General features: G+C 49.8%; 1 pseudogene; it reads right to left on the minus strand.

The window, feature by feature from the left end:
• Positions 1-3,104: 3,104 nt before the first annotated feature.
• Positions 3,105-6,983, minus strand: LOC128295760 (28S ribosomal RNA; annotated as a pseudogene).
• Between the last annotated feature and the right edge of the window lie 502 nt (positions 6,984-7,485).

Consider the following 7,485-nt stretch of genomic DNA (forward strand, 5'->3'; position numbering starts at 1 on the left):
TCATCCATGCTAACCAACGAGTCAATGTGAAACTTAGAATAGTTTTGCACAGAGACGTTCACACCTTCCTTCCAAAGTAGGGCCAATCCACCACTTTTCCCCTCCGAATCGACCGCTAAACAACCCTCCATCCTGCATATTGTACGAATACGGTGGAAGCCATTAGAGTGAATTTTTGTTTCACAAAGAAAAACAATATCAGGAACGTTCGCAGCAAGAAGTTGCTTTTGTTCACGCACAATCGCGGATTCCAAATTTCTACGGCAATTCCAAAGAAAGAATTTTCATGGTCCTTTACGAGGCTGGTCACCAGCCTCCACCTTAAAGGGTGAAACCAAAAACCACAGCTTCCTCTAGGCAGCTCCGAAAGGACCCTCAACCAGAAAAACACCGCACGAACCCCCAAATAATAATCCGAACACACCAAAAAACTCTCTGAAACCACCCCGCAGGCTTGAACGCAAAAAGCTTCGATCTTCCGTCAAAGAAACGACCAAGAAACCAAGACCGACAAGAAAGAAAAAGGTTGACACGCCGGAAAACCAACCCACCGACCCAGGGATTCAGCACTAGTTCAAGGATAACGAACGTCACAGCCCAAGGATCCAAAATCATGTAGAGACGAGATCCACCACCGGAAGCCCAGCTCTCAAAAGAAAGACGAGAAGCACTCCCCAAGAAACAACCCTGTACAAAAGAAAGAAACAAGAAACAAAGCTTTGTGAAAAACCCGAAACAAACAAACCAAAACAAACGTATCAACAGAAAAAACCCTCAGCAGACAGAAACCATGCGATAACTCAACATCTTAACAAGCAAAAACAGCCACGGAAAAGGCGTCAACCCAGCAAGAGCAAATAAAGAAAACACCACTAGAAAAGAAAGCAATCAGCTTAATAAAATCACTAAACAGGACACAAAATACATAGAACCCTGCAGGTATGAAACATGCACTTTTTACGTCAGGAAATAAAGGGAACCCACTTTCATGCATAAGGCATAAAAAGAAACATGGAAAAGTCGCAAGAAAGATAAGAACCCGGCCACCGAGGGCCCCCAGCGCACATAACCAGCAACCAAACAGAGATAGACCGAACAGAATAAAGACCAGACAATGAACTCAGGCCAGAAAAACCTCCCCAAACAAAACCACCGCCACCAATCGATTTCGAGAGAAACCACCAAGGCCTCAACGAGCCAAGAAGCAGCCACGAAAAGGGAAATGAACACCCAGCAGGAAGACCAAGAAAGCCAGCAGAAAAACCAAGAAAAAATAGATCGAACGAAAATGAATTACTGTACATAAAATACAACTCGTAAGCCCTACATGCAAAAAACCTGCCCTTTGCCGATAGAAAATGAAAACCAGCTTTCATGCAGAAACAAAACTAAAGAACATAGGAAATTCAAAAAAGAAAAAAGAACCCAGCCACCGTGGGACCCTCAAACACAAAAACCACGTAGAACCATGCAGAAAATAAAACAAGAAAAAACAGGAAACCAAATAATATAAAAGGAACCAAAGAAAATAAATCAGGAGGAAACCACCGCAGGACACGAAGCAAAAAACGCTGCAAGAAACATCTTGTCCGTCCAGGAGAACCGTCAGACCTTCTCGCATCACAATAAGGCACCGTACGACCACCGAACGGAAAAACCCAAATAGAAAAAACGAAAAGTAATCCTCAAAATCAAAACAAAACACCATAACCCACATAAACTGCCATAATATTCAAAACGAATAAGGCAGACACACAACGAAAAACAAAGAAACAGAATCGCCAAAATCTTGGAGAAAAAAACCAAAACACGCTACGCTTGCTACTCTGCTACCGTGCTACTGCTACCAGGCGACGCTACCAGGCGACATTCATGTGTATGAAACAGGGACACTTTATGGTGCCGACGCTTCTGCACCAACGGGGGCCCAAAATTAGCTTTGGTGCTCGACCCTCCCGCACATCTGATGCACCAAGGTGCCGATGCTGCCCGATGCTCCGACACATCGAAGGGGCCGGTGGCGCCTGATGGCCCCGCACCACGGGATGGCACATCGCACGACCGGGGGCCAAAGGTGCCGGAGGCTCTTCTTGCAAAAGGGAAGGGACAGGGACGATTCATTCATTATTGGGACGGATACCGAACATGCATGCAACGGTATCTGAATTCTACCTTTGGGACGATTCATTCATTATTGGGTACCGAACAAGTAACGGTATCCGAATTCTACCTTTTGAGATTGGGGAGGGACTCATTGTGCTGTTTTGTATATCCCGGAATGGCTCGCCGGATCATCGCCGGAATAGATCGTCGGAGCACCTCCGGGAACCTAACCGGTGGTGGAGGGGCACCGACGTGCGGGTATGCGATGGGCGAGGCGAGGCCCGGATAACCCCCGGTGCTCAATATCGTTCCCCCTAAAGAGCTAAAAAACTTGGTCAATGTGCTACCAATGACATTCATGTGTCCAAACAGGATGGAGTTTGGATGTCCAAACAGGACACCTTTTTCACCCAACGCCTCAAGACATCTGAGGCACCAAGGTGCCGATGTTACCCGATGCCCGATGACCCGCACCACGGGATGTTGCCCGAGGCTCCCGTACATGCCTGAAATGGGGGCAGTTTTTTTTTACGCCACTTACACTTAGTATTTTTAATTGAAAATTTTTCCTGTTGGCCCAAAAGAAAAACAAGAAGCCGAATGAAATATGGCATGATGGCATGGTAGAAAATTAAACAAGTGCCCGGACCACCAACAGTTGGGAGCTCGCACCCACACCACCGCGGCCCCCGTTGTGCCATGTTTCCCGAGGGGGCGGTACGGTCAAGTGTCTAACTTAGAAATTTTTTCTGTTCGCCCAAAATAAATACAAGAGGCCGAATGAAGTATGACACGACATGACACGGCAGAAAATTAAACAAGTGCCCGGACCACCAACAGTTGGAAGCTCGCACTCGCACCACCACGGCCCACAGCTGTATATTCCCGAGGCGGCAAGGCCAAGTGTTTAACTAACTCCTTACACTAAGTCCCCCACTTGGGGACCCCAAGGTCGGGACGTGCAAAAAGAACAAGGGGAGATCGGAAGGATGGGGGGAGGGACGAATCGAAGCGACAAAGGGCTAAATCTCAGTGGATCGTGGCAGCAAGGCCACTCTGCCACTTTCAATACCCCGTCACAGTATTTAAGTCGTCTCGCAAGGATTCTACCCGTCGCCGGTGGGAATTAAGCTCCAGGAGGCGTCCGCGACTTGTCACCATGATCATCGCACCTCGACGACACGTGCCCTTGGGGCCAAAGGCCCCTACTACGGGTCGACAATCGAGCGACGCAAGCGTCGTCGCTTCTAGCCCAGATTCGACTTAGAGGCGTTCACCATAATCCAACAAGACGGTAGCTTTATGCCATCGGCTTTTCAACCAAGCGCGATGACCAATTGTGAGAATCAACGGTTCCTCTCGTACTAGGTTGAATTACTATTGCGGCGTGGCCATCAAGAGGGTAAACTAACTTTGTCTCACGACGGTCTAAACCGACTCACGCTCCCTCTTTGGTGGGTGAACAATCCAACACTTGGTGAATTTCGCTTCACAATGATAGGAAGAGCCGACATCGAAGGATCAAAAAGCAACGTCGCTATGAACGCTATCGCCACAAGCCGCTTATCCTGTGGTAACTTTTCTAACACCTCTAGCTTCAAATTCAAGGTCTAAAGGATCGATAGGCCACGCTTTCACGGTTCAGATTCAGATCGAAATCGTAATCAAACGAGCTTTTACCCTTTTGTTCCACACGAGATTTACTTCTCGTTGAGCTCATCTTAGAACACTGCGTTATCTTTTAACGGATGTGCCGCCTTGACCAAACTCCTCACCGACAATGTCTACCCCTGGTCCAAAAGAGGGCCGCCCTCGCCTCCGATTCATGGAATAAGTAAAATAACGTTAAAAGTAGTGGTATTTCAATTTCGCACGAGAGCTCCCACTTATCCTACACCTCTCAAGTCATTTCACAAAGTCGGACTAGAGTCAAGCTCAACAGGTCTTCTTTCCTCGCCGATTACGCCAAGCCCGCTCCCTTGGCTATGGTTTCACCGGATAGTAGATGTGACGGTGGGAATCTCGTTAATCCATTCATGCGCGTCACTAATTAGATGACGAGGCATTTGGCTACCTTAAGAGAGTCATAGTTACTCCGTCGTTTACCGGCGCTGGTTGAATTTCTTCACTTCGACATTGAGCATCGGCGAAATCACATTGCGTGAGCATCCGCAGGACCATCGCAATGCTTTGTTTTAATTAAACAATCGGATTCCCTTGTCCGCATTCCGCTCGAGTCGACTTAAATCGCTGGAGAAGGCCCCGAAGGAGCCGTTCCATCGTCTCCCGGCCAACACGCGGCGACCCGCTCTCGCCATGAGGAGGCGATTCGAAAGCTGCCGGCGAAAGCACGGTTCGGATTGGGACCCCGTGCCTAACCCTCAAAGCCAATCCTTTTTCCGAGGTTACTGAATCCATTTGCCGACTTCCCTTGCCTACATTGTTCCATTGACCGTAGGTCGCTCACCTTGGAGACTTGATGCGCTTATGAGTACGATCGGCGCGGACGCACTTTTCGGTCCTCTGGATTTTTAAGGTCGCCGGGCGCACCGACACCACGCGACGTCGGTGCTCTTCCTACCATTGGACCCTACCTCTGGCCGAGCCGCTTCCAAGGTGGGCGGTAGTTAAATAGAAAAGATAACTCTTCCCGAGGCCCCCATCGACGCTTCACGGACTCCCTAATGTTGTCGTCGATCATTGCGTCCGGTTCGAAATTTTAACCCGATTCCTTTGAAGCTCATTACTGAACGCGCTTATCGGACGGGCTTCCCGTCTCTTAGGATCGACTAACCCATGTGCAAGTGCCGCTCACATGGAACCTTTCCCCTCTTGACCTTCAAAGTTCTCATTTCAATATTTGCTACTACCACCAAGATCTGCACAGACCGACGCTCCGCCCGGGCTCAAGCCCTGTGTTTTATTGGCGACCATGCGCCTTCCTACTCATCGGGGCTGGCTCTTACCCCGACGACTGGTATAGGTCGCGCTTAAGCGCCATCCATTTTGGGGCTAGTTGATTCGGCAGTGAGTTGTTACACATTCCTTAGCGGATTTCGACTTCTATGACCACCGCCCCGCTTGCCTTAATCGACCAACACCCTTTGTGGGTTCTAGGTTAGCACGCAGCTGGGCATCGTAACCCGGCTTCGCTTCATCCCGATCGCGCCTACGCTACCAAAATGGCCCACTTGAGCTCTCGATTCCGTGGCGGCTGCTCAACGGCGCAAGACCGTCCTACCTATTTAAAGTTTGAGAATAGGTTGAGGCGCCATACCTCGATGCCTCTAATCATTGGCTTTAGCTGATAGAACTCGCTAAGGGCTCCAGCTATCCTGAGGGAAACTTCGGAGGGAACCAGCTACTAGTGTCACGGACTTAGATTTTTCCCAAGCAATCCGTGCGGCCTCAAGCGTTCCTTCGCTCAAAAATGCCTAAGCAGCCTATCCCACAACAATTGAGGATTCAACGGAACTCCTCTCAAGAGCGCACGAAGAACAGCAGAAGAACGAAGTAAGAACGATCTCAAAAGATGAACAAAAGCCACAGAAAAATATGAACACTTGAGAGAAAAGTTTGAGTGAATGCTCTCAAAATTCTATTAATCACTCAATGAATACAATAAGGGGGAGAGGCCTCTATTTATAGTTGAGCCTTCCCAACATCAACGGTACAGATCGAAATACATCAATGGCTAAGATCTAAAGCTATCAAGATATCAAATCTCTAAGATTACATAATCATATCTTTTAAAGATTACATTAAAGTCTAGGATCGCATATCTTTGAAGATCCCCTTCCATATTTGCCAAGCATATGTTTTACGATTACTTTCCATATTTGCCAAGCTCCGGAGATAGGCTTTCAATCTCTCCAAGACTTTGGACCCGGTCGATTGGGCCGAATGACCTCCCTCAAAAGCGATAAATCGCTAAGTCCGTCATGGTTGCAAGTTTCCTTCGCAACCCATGACACTAGACGGCTCGATTAGTCTTTCGCTCCTATACCCAAGTCGATTTAACGATTTGCATGTCAAGATCGCCATGGCCTCCACCAGAGTTTCCTATGGCTTCGCCCGCCGAGCATAGTTCACCATCTTTCGGGTCCCGACAGCATGCTCTCACGAACCCTTCTCGGAAGATCAAGGTTGGTCGGCGTTGCACTCGTGAGGATCCCACCAATCAGCTTCAGGCGCCTTACGAGTTTTCTAGCCCGCTGACTCGCACATGTCGAGACTCCTTGGTCCGTGTTTCAAGACGGCTAAATTGGGAGCCCGAGGTCGACGCCTGAGAACACGCAGTGCGAAGCACTCCGAGACGCGCGGCTTTGGATCCCACGATCGAGCGATGACGTCTCCACAGCGTATCAAATTCCCGAGCTTGGGCCGCCGCCCACCCTCGTCGGTCCACGACTGAAGCCGACGGTGGGCCGGCTCGCCGTTCCACATCCGACTGGGGTGCATCGCCGGCCCCATCCACTTCCCTCCCGACAATTTCAAGCACTCTTTGACTCTCTTTTCAAAGTCCTTTTCATCTTTCCCTCGCAGACTTGTTTGCTATCGGTCTCGCCAGATTTAGCCTTGGGCGGAATTTACCGCCCGATTAGGGTCTGCATTCCCAAACAACTCAACTCGTGAGACGGCGCCTCATGGTGCGACAGGTCCGCACGACGGGCTCTCACCCTCTCCGCGCCCCTTTCCGAGGACTTAGGGGCCCTGGTCCGCCGAGACACTTCTCCAGACTACAATTGACGCCGGTGGCGCCGGTTCTCAAGCCGGGCTTTTCCGGTTCGTCATTGTTACTAGGGGAATCCTTGTAAGTTTCTTTTCCTCCGCTTATTGATATGCTTAAACTTAGCGGGTAATCCTTTGACACCGGGTCGCAATGTGATGCCGAAAGGGTTTAAGGGTCTCGATCGAAGAATGCGCGACTACGAACGAGGTTACTTACAAGATTACCACCGATCGTCGCGATGATTATGTCGCCGAGGACTCGAATTTAGGCCAACCGCAGTCGTGGCGCACGGAGGCTAATTTCCGCCAGCGTCGGGGTTTGTTCGCTTTGCATCGAAGAAGTTGATCCCGACATCTCACCCCACCCAATGGGCAAAAGGGATGACAAGACCGGCCGCTCTAACACGCGGGTGGGGGGCGAGCAACGATGCACCCACACCGCCCGGCGTTGTATACAACTCGCTCACGGGTCGCTCGCTGGGCGTGTTTCGACAATGATCCTTCTGCAGTTCACCTACGGAAACCTTATTACGACTTCTCCTTCCTCTAAATGATAAGGTTCGATGGACTTCGCATGACGTCGCGGGCAGCGAACCGCCCACGCCGCCGCGATCCCAACACTTCACCGACCATTCAATCGGTAAGAGCGAC

Source organism: Gossypium arboreum, chromosome 7 (assembly GCF_025698485.1).
Source record: "Gossypium arboreum isolate Shixiya-1 chromosome 7, ASM2569848v2, whole genome shotgun sequence".
NCBI classification, from domain to species: Eukaryota; Viridiplantae; Streptophyta; class Magnoliopsida; order Malvales; family Malvaceae; genus Gossypium; species Gossypium arboreum.